Here is an 11,890-nt window from a genome sequence, read left to right on the forward strand (position 1 = left end):
CTTACATCATCCAAAAGGGGAGTCTAGGAGCTACCCAATTGTAAGGTAGGCTCCGTGATTGTTTCAACCCTCGCCCTTTTTGGTGAAGGGATAAGGGGGCTTGCAGGAGGCGTAGGTGCGTCGGTGTTTTGTTGAGGAGGCGAAGATTCTTCTCCTTCAACTTGAAACAACTAGAGTATGCGACGTACTCGTTCGAGCAGTCGCATCAATAGCTGGCATTTCTTCCTCGTCACCACTACGATTAAAATGGCGAAAGTATAAGAAGCAAGATAGACACAAATCTTCAAGAGGCAAAGCAGTAAGAAACAAGGAGTGACTTACGAACTGACGAGGGTGTCAAGGTATGGATCGAAAGCTGCCTTTCAACGTGAAGGAGCAGTTTCTTCGGCTTTGGAGGTGCCGGAATCTTCGACATCCGTCCTCTTCCTTTTGTTCTTTGGAGAAACAGCAGGAGGAGGAGACTGTGCCGATGTGGTAGCTTCAGAGCCAGCCTCCTTTTCAGAGGATCCCGCAGATTTTCGAGAACCTGCGGGTTCACTATCAGGGCAAGGAGCATCTTGGTTGTCATCAGTGACAACGGCTCGTTCTTTGACTTCTCCACCTTCAGGAAGGGGATGAAGAGAGACAAGATCTGGATGGTTCTATAAGAAAACAAAGGGGGATGTCAATAAAAGAGTTATGCAAAGGATGTCAAACAAAAATAAGCAAGTCAACAAAGATTACCTTGGGAAGCGCATTGGTGGCGCTATATGGTTTTACGCGACAAGAAGAGGGGACAGCATCTTTTTTGCTGAGGGAGGAGATTTTCCGGACAAGTTTTTCTAAGTCCTTGACCGGCAAATCCACCGACAGCCGATCCACATCATTGTCGCCAGCATACTTCCAGAGAGGATTTTTGCGAGCCTGCAGAGGCTGCACTCTGATCCTAAGGAAATACGCCGTGATTTGGATACCCGACAGTTCTTTGCCACGGGTGCTCTGGAGCTCGTGGATGCGGGTCATTAGTGCCTCCGTCGCCGTTTTTTCCTCGTCGGTAGCCTCTGCATCCCAGGAGCGGCGGCGATAGATTTTCTCGGCACCATCAAAATGAGGGATGTTGTCTTCAGCACACCCATGATTCTCCTCATGGATGTACAGCCATTTTTTGCGCCACCCTTGAACTGAGTCAGGGAATTTGACATCGAAGTAATCGACATCAGGGCGAACGCAGATAACAACGCCACCTATGTTATAGGCGACATTGGGAGAGCCATTGCGGCGATAATAAAAGATGCGTTTCCACAGCGCCCAGTTAGGCTGGAAGCCGAGAAAGGACTCGCAAAGGGTGATGAAGATGGAAATATGAAGGATAGAGTTGGGAGTGAGGTGATGAAGTTGCAGGCCATAAACAAAAAGCAACCCTCGAAGCAAAGGGTGAATGGGGGCAGAGAGGCCGCGGATGAGATGATCGACGAAACTAACCCGATACTCCATTGGAGGGGTTGGGTAGCTCTCTTCGCTGGGGAAGCACAGCGCCTTTGGCTTCTTGCTGATCCCAGTTTCTTCAGGAGGTTGATGTCTTGGGCGGAGATTTTGGATCTCTCCCACTCAGCGCTCCCCAGATCTGCAGAATCCATCTTTGATTCAGGAGTGTTGTGCCTGATCAATCTGCGCGGTGGCATCAACAATGGCGCAGGAGTACAGTGTGGGAATAGTTGAGCTCAAGGAGCTATGGAGCGCAAGAGGGGATTTTTGCAGAGGAGAACAGAGAAGCGGTGCGAGCGAAAGTGCTGGAGGAAGAAGATGGAGACCTTAAATAGAGGTGCGGCGAAGCGGTGCACCGTTAGATGGAAAAAGTGTGAAGCAGATGGTGTACACGTGGAGCAAGGGTAAAAAAGTAATTTCGCCTTACAGGCGTTACAGTGCGTGCGCCAGGAAAAGCGGAGGACGTGTGTCCCCCACTTGCACGACGTGTCAATATGATGCGTAACTTGGGCCCGCAAGGCAGCGAGAGAGAACATCTCGCGATTTCCAGGAACAGCGTTCGTGGCTATCGTCAGCAATGATGTCACTTCAGCAAGAGAAAATTTCGACTTAACAGCTTCATAAAAAAGGCGACAGCAAAAGATATTGGAGAGCCTTTGATCAAATACAAGTTTTTGATCAAATGCTCGGGGGCTACTTCGGAAAAATGAAAAATTCGAGAAAGACAAAATAGAAATGGTGTGAGCCTATGATCAAATACAAATATTTGCTCATAGCCTCGGGGGCTACTCCCATCGGGAGCGCTGTTCGCGCACCCGAGAGATTTAAAAATTTCGGGAGAGAAAGAAAATATAGCGACATAAGGCGTGGATCCTACACCCAAGCACAAGTCCTTGGCTGTAGCCTCGGGGGCTACTCCCATCGGGAACGCTGTTCGCGTGCCCGATGAAATTATAAAGATAGAAGAACAAGAGAGTATATTTCGAGTTATGAGTAACTCTACATATACTCCCATCGGGAGAGCAATATAAGTCATCCGTTGACTCAATAAAATGTGCCATTCCAACAGCCAAATAAGCACTCCACAATATATTCTCAGAACGCCAAAGTTGCGAACAATTTCTGAATGCCGCAAAACTTTGCGAAGGTAAGACCCCAGATCCGTTCTGTGTGGCGTGGCGCCGTCTCTGACGTCGGTCTGCTACTTTTATCCGTATCAACAGATACGAAGAAAAATCCTAACGGACGCGTTAGGTACCCGATAAATATGACTGGGACTCGACAGAATGGTAAGACCTTAAGCGGCACCTGTCAAAGTTTACACCAGTATCCCGAGATCATGTCCAGGGACGTGATCTTGAAGTAGGTTTTTGCGGATTGCCACTAGAGCAGTTAACTAGTACCTGATCCGTCAGATGAACTAGCCCCAACTACCGTTATCCCTGTACAATATAGAAATTCATATGAAGAAATATAGAGAAGTTTAAAGTTGTCGAGTAAATATAAACAGTGGAGATTTTCCCTGACTCTACGATTCAAGCAAAATCTCGGGGGCTACTGACATAGGCATCCCCAGTGGGCCTGCCGAAGATAGTACCCGGAGTTTACTGAAGGCCCACGACTCGAAGAATAAGAAGAATCGGAAGCCCAAGCTGTTATTAAGGAAAGATAGAGTTGTATTAGAAGATGATATTTGTAATCTGGCGGGATGAGTTAGAAACCCTCCCGGACTCTGTAACTTGTACAATACGAATCCCTCGGCTCCACCTCCTATATAAGGGGGAGTCGAGGGACAAAGAAAGCATCGAATCATTCTCTCACAAACCCTAGTTTTCATATCGTCGAGTACTTTTCGGCTGAAACCTTCGAGATCTACTTGCCCTCTACTTCTAACTAAACCCTAGTCTACAACCCGTAGGCATTGACAAGTTAATCCCTTGTCACTGTGCCTCCACCGACCCTGCCCTTCCGCCTACTTATAGCCTTCGTCGCGAAAACCCTTTTACCGAGAGCCACGATACGGAAAACCTTCCAGAGACGCCGCCGCCAATCCCATCTCGGGGGATTCAGGATATCGCCTCTGGCACCCTGCCGGAGAGGGGAATCATCTCCCGGAGGTCTCTTCATCACCATGATCGCCTCCGGATTGATGTGTGAGTAGTTCATCCCTGGATTATGGGTCCATAGCAGTAGCTAGATGGTTGTCTTCTCCTCATTGTGCTATCATGTTAGATCTTGTGAGCTGCCTACCATGATCAAGATCATCTATTTGTAATGCTACATGTTGTGTTTGTTGGGATCCGATGAATATGGAATACTATGTCAAGTTGATTATCAATCTATCATATGTGTTGTTTATGATCTTGCATGCTCTCCGTTGCTAGTAGAGGCTCTGGCCAAGTTGATACTTGTAACTCCAAGAGGGAGTATTTATGCTCGATAGTGGGTTCATGCCTCCATTAAATGCAGGACAGTGTGAAAGTTCTAAGGTTGTGGATGTGATGTTGCCACTAGGGATAAAACATCAATGCTTTGTCTAAGGATATTTGTGTTGATTACATTACGCACCATACTTAATGCAGTTGTCTGTTGTTTGCAACTTAATACTGGAAGGGGTGCAGATGCTAACCCGAAGGTGGACTTTTTAGGCATAGATGCATGCTGGATAGCGGTCTATGTACTTTGTCGTAATGCCCAATTAAATCTCACACTACTCATCGTGATATGTATGTGCATTGTTATGCCCTCTTTATTTGTCAATTGCCCAACTGTAATTTGTTCACCCAACATGCTTTATCTTAGGGATTTCTATTTTCGTGCCCTCGGTTCCTTAGTTGTGCTCAGTTTTCCCCAGCTCCTTAGTTTTTCCTCAGTTTTCCCCAAGACCTTGTCTGAAACCATCACAAGTGCTGTAATGGCCGGTTGCCCGACGGTTGACCATTATCTTCTGACTAGTGGGGCCACATAGAGCCCGCAAAGACACGTCAGACCATCCATCTTTGTTTGACCGTAAGCATCGCTGTATCCCTGACCAAAACGCGCACGAGTGGGGCTTCGGTATATCGAATGACAAGTGGGCCATGGCGCTGATATAAGGGGCAATACACGGGTAGGAATAGATTTTTAAACGGAGCTCTACAGCGATGGCACGGAGGAGGTGGCCTGCGGGGTGCCGAGATGAGATCGATGTCCACAAAGAACTGCATGAGGCGAGACCAGACGCATTTGATAGATATGAACTAGACGCGTTTAACCATGCAAAGAAGAGAAGAAATGGTCGATGAAATCGACGACTACCTCAAAACTTTGACTGACCGTGTCCGACACGAACGCGAGCAATGTAGAGAAAACTAGTGTCTCTCCTTTCTGGCGTGTATAGATGGGTGCTAGAAGAGTGTGGTGGCGAAGGGAAAGACCTCGCGGTGGTCTGTGGCGTCCAGCATAGCGGGGCGGCGTGGTCGTGCCCACATCAGTGTGGATGCATGTTCGGCATTGGCATCAGCATGTACGTTCGGCATTGGCCTCGGCGGTATCTCTGATGTGTCAGTGATCGAATGAGGGGACGGGATTGAGGGTGCATCCCGACGGTGACCTAGCAGTGGCGGCGAACATAGCCATTCTGACCATGCCGATATCGGCATCGGCAAAGTTTGGAGGCTGTGGTGCTCGAATCAAGGAGGGATTTGTTTCTTGTACGCCAAAAGTGATTTGAAACAAGTTTCGTGTTGAAGGTTAGGTAACGAAAGTTTGTAACTAAGCCCAAAATTATACTAGCGCCATGGTGAGGTTCTTTTTGATAGAGCTATACGGTTGGGCAAACTTTTTTGACACTTTTTAGATAGGGTTCCTTGTTGTTACACGTATGGCATCATGTATGGCAAATTTGGGGTCATTTGGAGATGTTTGAAAAAATCACTTTGCTTAAACGCATGCCGTTTTGTCTCACTCAAACCAGCTTTTCTAACAAGGTGATTTATTATACCTTCTCTAAATGACCTCAAATTTCATACAGCTGATCTTCTATACATAGATAGATAGATTGTTTCGTTTTTATATTTTCGAACTTTTTATTTCCCTTTATAATAACCAATTGATTTTCAGGTCAAAACCTCAAAAAACAGCATCATGTATGGCATCATTTTCACCATAAATTTCAAATTTTGTGAAACTTTCCCTTGTTGTTATAGATATGGCATAATGTATGCCAAATTTGGTTAGGTCTCACTGAAACCAGCTTTTGTAACAAGTTAGGTTTTTTCGACCTTCTCAAAAGGGATTTTTTTCTACCTTCTCTAAATGACCTCAAAAATCATACAGACGATCTTCTATACAAAGATAGGTAGATTGTTTCGTTTTTACATTTTTTTGAACTTTTATTTCCCTTTATAATACCCATTTGTTTTCAGGTCAAAACCTCGAAAGTTAACATAACTAGATGGTGAACCCTTCCAAACTTCAAATACAGAGATAGATAGATTGGTTCGTTTATCATTTTTACCGTGAATAGTAATGGCTACAAGAAATCGGTGATGGTTTATCATTTTTTGCGTGAAAAGTAATGGATACAACAAATCGGTGATGGTTTATCATTTTTTGCGTGAAAATTAATGGCTACAACAAATCGGTGATGGTTTATCATTTTTTTCGTGAAAATTAATGGCTACAACAAATCGGTGATGGTTTATCATTTTTTGCGTCAAAATTTATGGCTACAACAAATCGGTGATGGTTTATCATTTTTTGCGTGAAAAGTAATGCCTAAAAGAGTTTATAATTTTTAGCGCGTGAAAATGAATACAGAAAACCGCCCTTTAGCATACTTAGAGAGTGGAAGGTAACCGCCGACAGAGAGAGAGGGGTTATCCTGCCCGTTAGATCATACGATCAACGGTCGGCGGGCACGATCCGCGTGACATGGGCTAGACCAATCAGGGCAATGTTGCACGTGTGAGAGAATTTGTGGAGGGAGAGGGAAAAACTAAGTAGTATCAAGAAACCAAGGGCACCTATGTAATAAACAAACTAAGGGATTCAAGTATGAGATTTAAAAAATGGAAAATGCATGTTTTGTACAATAAAACCCATCTTGGCCTATCTCAAACTATTTGCAATACAAATATACATGAGTGTGAGAATTGTGGCCTCATTTAGACAAAGTATGTTTTGGGGAAAGCTGTTTTGGGAAGGGCTTATTGTGGAAAACCATGCACCTTCATAGCTACTAGGTGATTTGAGAAGGCCTTTGAGAAGTGGCAATTTGTGGTAAAACTTGATTTATCTATGACTTATCTATGTTTTGAGAACTGGCAATTTGTGTAAGACTCCATGAGTATGTGCCACTATTTTTCGGATTTTTTTGCACATTAAATGACTCATTTAACTAGTTAATCCCATTTGTTGACTGTCTGTTGACCAGCTACTTGAGGGTAAAACTGAGCATATTGCACTAGCCAGTATTAGCACTCAAGGGGAAAACTGAGCACACAAAAAATGCTAGCATAATACTCGAGGTTATACCTGAGTATATCTAAATTTCCAGGGTTAGACACGAGGACGCGTGTTGCGGTGCATAAATGGAAGACGTGCAATTGTTGACGCGTAGACGCCGGTCGCGGTGCAGAAGTCGAAGACGTGCAATCGTGGACGCGTGTCGCATTGCAGAAATCCAAGACGTGCAGACGTGCAGCGGTGGACGCGTAGGACGCGGGTCGCATTAACCACCCCTTGCCTTTATAGACGCCTCCTCCCACTATCTCTGTCACTCTCACTCGCCTACGCAACGCCGCCTCTCTCACGTCCCATCATCTTCTCCAAAGCAAAAAACCCTCTCCCTCTCCCTCTCCTCTGCCGGCGAGATGGACAAGGAGAATGCCAATCCCATCGTCCACGGCGCCGTCGGCTCCAAGCGCGACGCCTCCCTCTTCGACGCCGTCCCCTCAACGGACGTCGCCGCCTCCTCCGCCGGTGCATCGGAGGCTGCTGCCGCCGGTCGCGGTCAGATCCCGCCGGGATATGACCCCTACGAGTATGTGCCGTACGTCCCGCCCCCGAACCCCTACGACACCTCCATGGAGGACCCATAGAACGAGGTAACTACGGTTTGCTTCCTTTTTTGTTCCCCATTCCTTTTTGAACCCTATTTTTGCCGGTGTAGATGGATCTGTGGATGGATGAGTATTGGGCTAATATTTGCGCCGATTTTATTCCATTTTGCTTTGATCCCTCCTTGATTTCGTTTAAGATTTGGGGTTCGGCCGTTCGGTTAATTTATGCAAGTAATAATGGGATCTCAATCAGTTAATTTATGCAAGTAATCATAGGATCTCAATCAGTTATTTTATGCACGAATCAAAAGATATCAACCGTTTAATTTTGCAAATAATCTGAAATGTGTTCAAGTTCAGATCTGGAATCTGTTTCTTTGCCTATGATGAATCGGTGGGCACAGATTTTTACAGGGAGGGTTCAGCGAACCATTTCTGTGTACAAATCTGTTGTGCATGAGCTTTGGTTCGCTTACACCATCCCTGTAGACATATAATCGTGTCCACTCTAACTGAGGCTGCCTCTGTTTTTCCTAACTTTGTTATCATGCACGTTAGTCATCGTTGCAACTCATTCACTAATAAATTCCCGTTTGATATGGATCAGCTGTCTGGCAGCGACGTCGGCAGCGACGACGAGCACCATGACATCAAGACTCGCCAGGTGTTGCGGAGGCTGCAGGTCGGCCAGTACGTCTCCTACCTCGCCATTGCCAAGGGTGTCTACAAGTGCCCCTTCTGCACTAGGAGGCTCGGCGGCACTGACTTCAACTGCCTCCTCACGCATGCCGAGAACATCGGCAACACCAACCCCAAGGTCGGCGCGTCGGTGAACCCCCACTCCTTCCGCGCCAAGCACTTGGCGCTCGGCATGCACCTCCGCAGCATCCAGCGGGTGGAGATCTCCAGCGGGCGCATGCCTCCGCTCAAGCCCAAGGCTCCCAAGGGGAGCAACAAGTGGAGGCAGAGGCAGATGGGGTAGGCGGAGTCCTGGACGTGTGTTGTTGCTGCCTCCTCCATTTTGTTGTTGGGATCCCTTTATTGTTAGCTAGGGATCCCTCGTTGTTATATTGTTAGTATGATGGTGATGTACTGCTGTGAAGAACCTCGAACCCTACTATGTTTGGCTGCTGAATGCAGCTTATTATCTATATTATCTATCCCTATTCTACTATATGACCTTGTGAATTTATCGTACATTCCCTGTAGATTTGCTTCTAGATTTAACTACATACATATGGACCAGATGGAGTACTAGATTGGGCTCCCTACTAGATTTGCTGCCATATTGGGCAAACAACGAGGGCCAAAAGGCACAAATAATAATTGAAGAAAGACATAAATGCAAGCTTCTCTAGATTTGATACTAATTAGGTGAAAAAAGGCAGAGAGAAGGAGGCAGAAAAGGTACTCTTAAAAGGGAAATGCCAATGGCCGAGAGAGACAAAACCCAGCTCCTGCTCACGTGCAAGCAAACGCTATCTCGTCTTGTCCCACGCGGTCCCTTTCTACCAGCCCCACGCGACGCGGGCCCACACGACGCGCCCCACACGTCAGCACGGAGCGGTCAACTTAACGGGAATCCTGCCGTCTGAGCTGCTTCTGCGGGTTTCAAACAAGCACTTGGGGAAAACTGAGGAAAAACTAAGGAGCTAGGGAAAACTGAGCACAACTAAGGAACTGAGGGCACGAAAATAGAAATCCCTTTATCTTATTGGAGAGACACCACTAGTGAACTGTGGACCCCGGTCCATTCTTTTACATCTGAATACAATCTACTGCAAACATTGTTCTTTACTGTTCTTCGCATACAAACATCATTTTCCACACCATATGTTTAATCCTTTGTTTACAGCAAGCCGGTGAGATTGACAACCTCACTGTTAAGTTGGGGCAAAGTATTTGGATTGTGTTGTGCAGGTTCCACGTTGGCGCCGGAATCCCTAGTGTTGCGCCGCACTACACTCCTCCACCAACAACCTTCACGTGTTCCTTGACTCCTACTGGTTCGATAAACCTTGGTTTCTTACTGAGGGAAACTTGCTGCTGTACGCATCACACCTTCCACTTGGGGTTCCCAACGGGCGTGTGCTTTACGCGTCAACACATGCTACCTTCAAAATTTCATTCCTTGTCTTTGCAATATATAGTTCATGGGAAAGTAGCTTAAAAACTATTGTGGTAAAGAATATGTCGCTTATGTATCTTATTTCTTATAAGTTGCTTGTTGAGCGGTAACCATGTTTCTGGGGATGCCATCAACTGTTACACTTTTGTTGAATATCATGTGAGTTGCTATGCATGTTCGTCTTGTCTGAAGTAAGGTTGATTTGCCATGAGTTGAATGGTTTGAGTATGCATATTGTTAGAGAAGAACATTGGGCCGCCAACCAAAGCCATGTATCATGGTGGAAGTTTCAGCTTGGACATTAATCCTCAAATCTCTTATGAGAATATTATCTGTTGTTGAATGCTTAAAGCATAAAAGAGGAGTCCATTATCTGTTTTCTATGTTGTCCCCATATGGATATCCTCAAGTTGAGATCTATCAAAAGCGAGAAATCAAATGTGATTTATCTCCTTGGACCTTTGTACAGGTGGCATAGAGGTACCCTTTTGTGACACTTGGTTGAAACATATGTAATGCAATGACAATCCATGGAAATCCGAGCTAATTAGGACAAGGTGCGAGCACTATTGGTATTCGATGCATGAGGCTTGCAACTTATAGGATGTTTTATGCATAACACATATGAATTATTACTACCGTTGACAAAATTGTTTCCATGTTTTCAAAATAAAAGCTCTAGCACATGAGTAATCCCTGCTTCCCTCTGCGAAGGGCCTTTCTTTTACTTTATGTTGAGTCAGTTTACCTACTTCTTTCCATCTTAGAAGTAAACACTTGTGTCAACTGTGTGCATTGATTCTTACATACTTGCTTATTTGCACTCATCATATTACTTTGTGTTGACAATTATCCATGAGATATACATGTTGAAGTTGAAAGCAACTGTTGAAACTTATATCTCCCTTTGTGTTGTTTCAAAACCTTCTATTAAGAATTTATTGCTTTATGAGTTAACTCTTATGCAAGACTTATTGATGCTTGTCTTGAAAGTACTATTCATGAAAAGTCTTTGCTATATGATTCAGTTGTTTAGTCATTATCTTTACCATTGCTTTGAATCACTTCATTCATCTCATATGCTTTACAATAGTATTGATCAAGATTATGATAGTAGCATGTCAGTTCAGAAATTATCCTTGTTATCGTTTACCTACTCGAGGGCGAGTAGGAACTAAGCTTGGGGATGCTTGATACGTCTCAAACGTATCTATAATTTCTTATGTTCCATGCTAGTTTTATGACAATACTCACATGTTTTATATACACTTTATATCATTTTGATGCATTTTCTGGCACTAACCTATTAACAAGGTGCCGAAGCGCCAGTTCCTGTTTTCTGCTGTTTTTTGTTTCAGAAATCCTACACAGGAAATATTCTCGGAATTGGACGAAACAAAAGCCCACGGTCTTATTTTCCACGGAGCCTTCCAGAAGTCCGAAGAGGAGACGAAGAGGGGCGACGAGGCGGCCACACCCTAGGGGGGCGCGGCCCCACCCCTGGCTGCGCCGCCCTATGGGGTGGGCCCCTCGAGCGTCCCCCGACTCTGCCCCTTCGCCTATTTATTCTCTCCGTCGCGAAAACCCTAGTACCGAGAGCCACGATACGAGAAAAGTTACTGTGACGCCGCCGTCGCCAATCCCATCTCGGGGGATTCAGGAGATCACCTCCGGCACCCTGCCGGAGAGGGAAATCATCACCGGAGGGCTCTACATGACCATGCCTGCCTCCGGACTGATGCGTGAGTAGTTCATCCTTGGACTATGGGTCCATAGCAGTAGCTAGATGGTTGTCTTCTCCTCTTGTGCTATCATGTTTAGATCTTGTGAGCTGCCTATCATGATCAAGATCATCTATTTGTAATGCTACATGTTGTATTTGTTGGGATCCGATGAATATGGAATACTATATCAAGTTGATTATTGATCTATCATATATGTGTTGTTTATGATCTTGCATGCTCTCCGTTGCTAGTAGAGGCTCTGGCCAAGTTAATACTTGTAACTCCAAGAGGGGGTATTTATGCTCGATAGTGGGTTCATGCCTCCATTGAATCTGGGATAGTGACAGAAAGTTCTAAGGTTATGTATGTGTTGTTGCCACTAGGGATAAAACATCAATGCTTTGTCTAAGGATATTTGTATTGTTTACATTACGCACAGTACTTAATGCAATTGTCTGTTGTTTGCAACTTAATACTGGAAGGGGTGCGGATACTAACCCGAAGGTGGACTTTTTAGGCATAGATGCATG

This window comes from Lolium perenne, chromosome 4, assembly GCF_019359855.2.
Source record: "Lolium perenne isolate Kyuss_39 chromosome 4, Kyuss_2.0, whole genome shotgun sequence".
Lineage (NCBI taxonomy): Eukaryota > Viridiplantae > Streptophyta > Magnoliopsida > Poales > Poaceae > Lolium > Lolium perenne.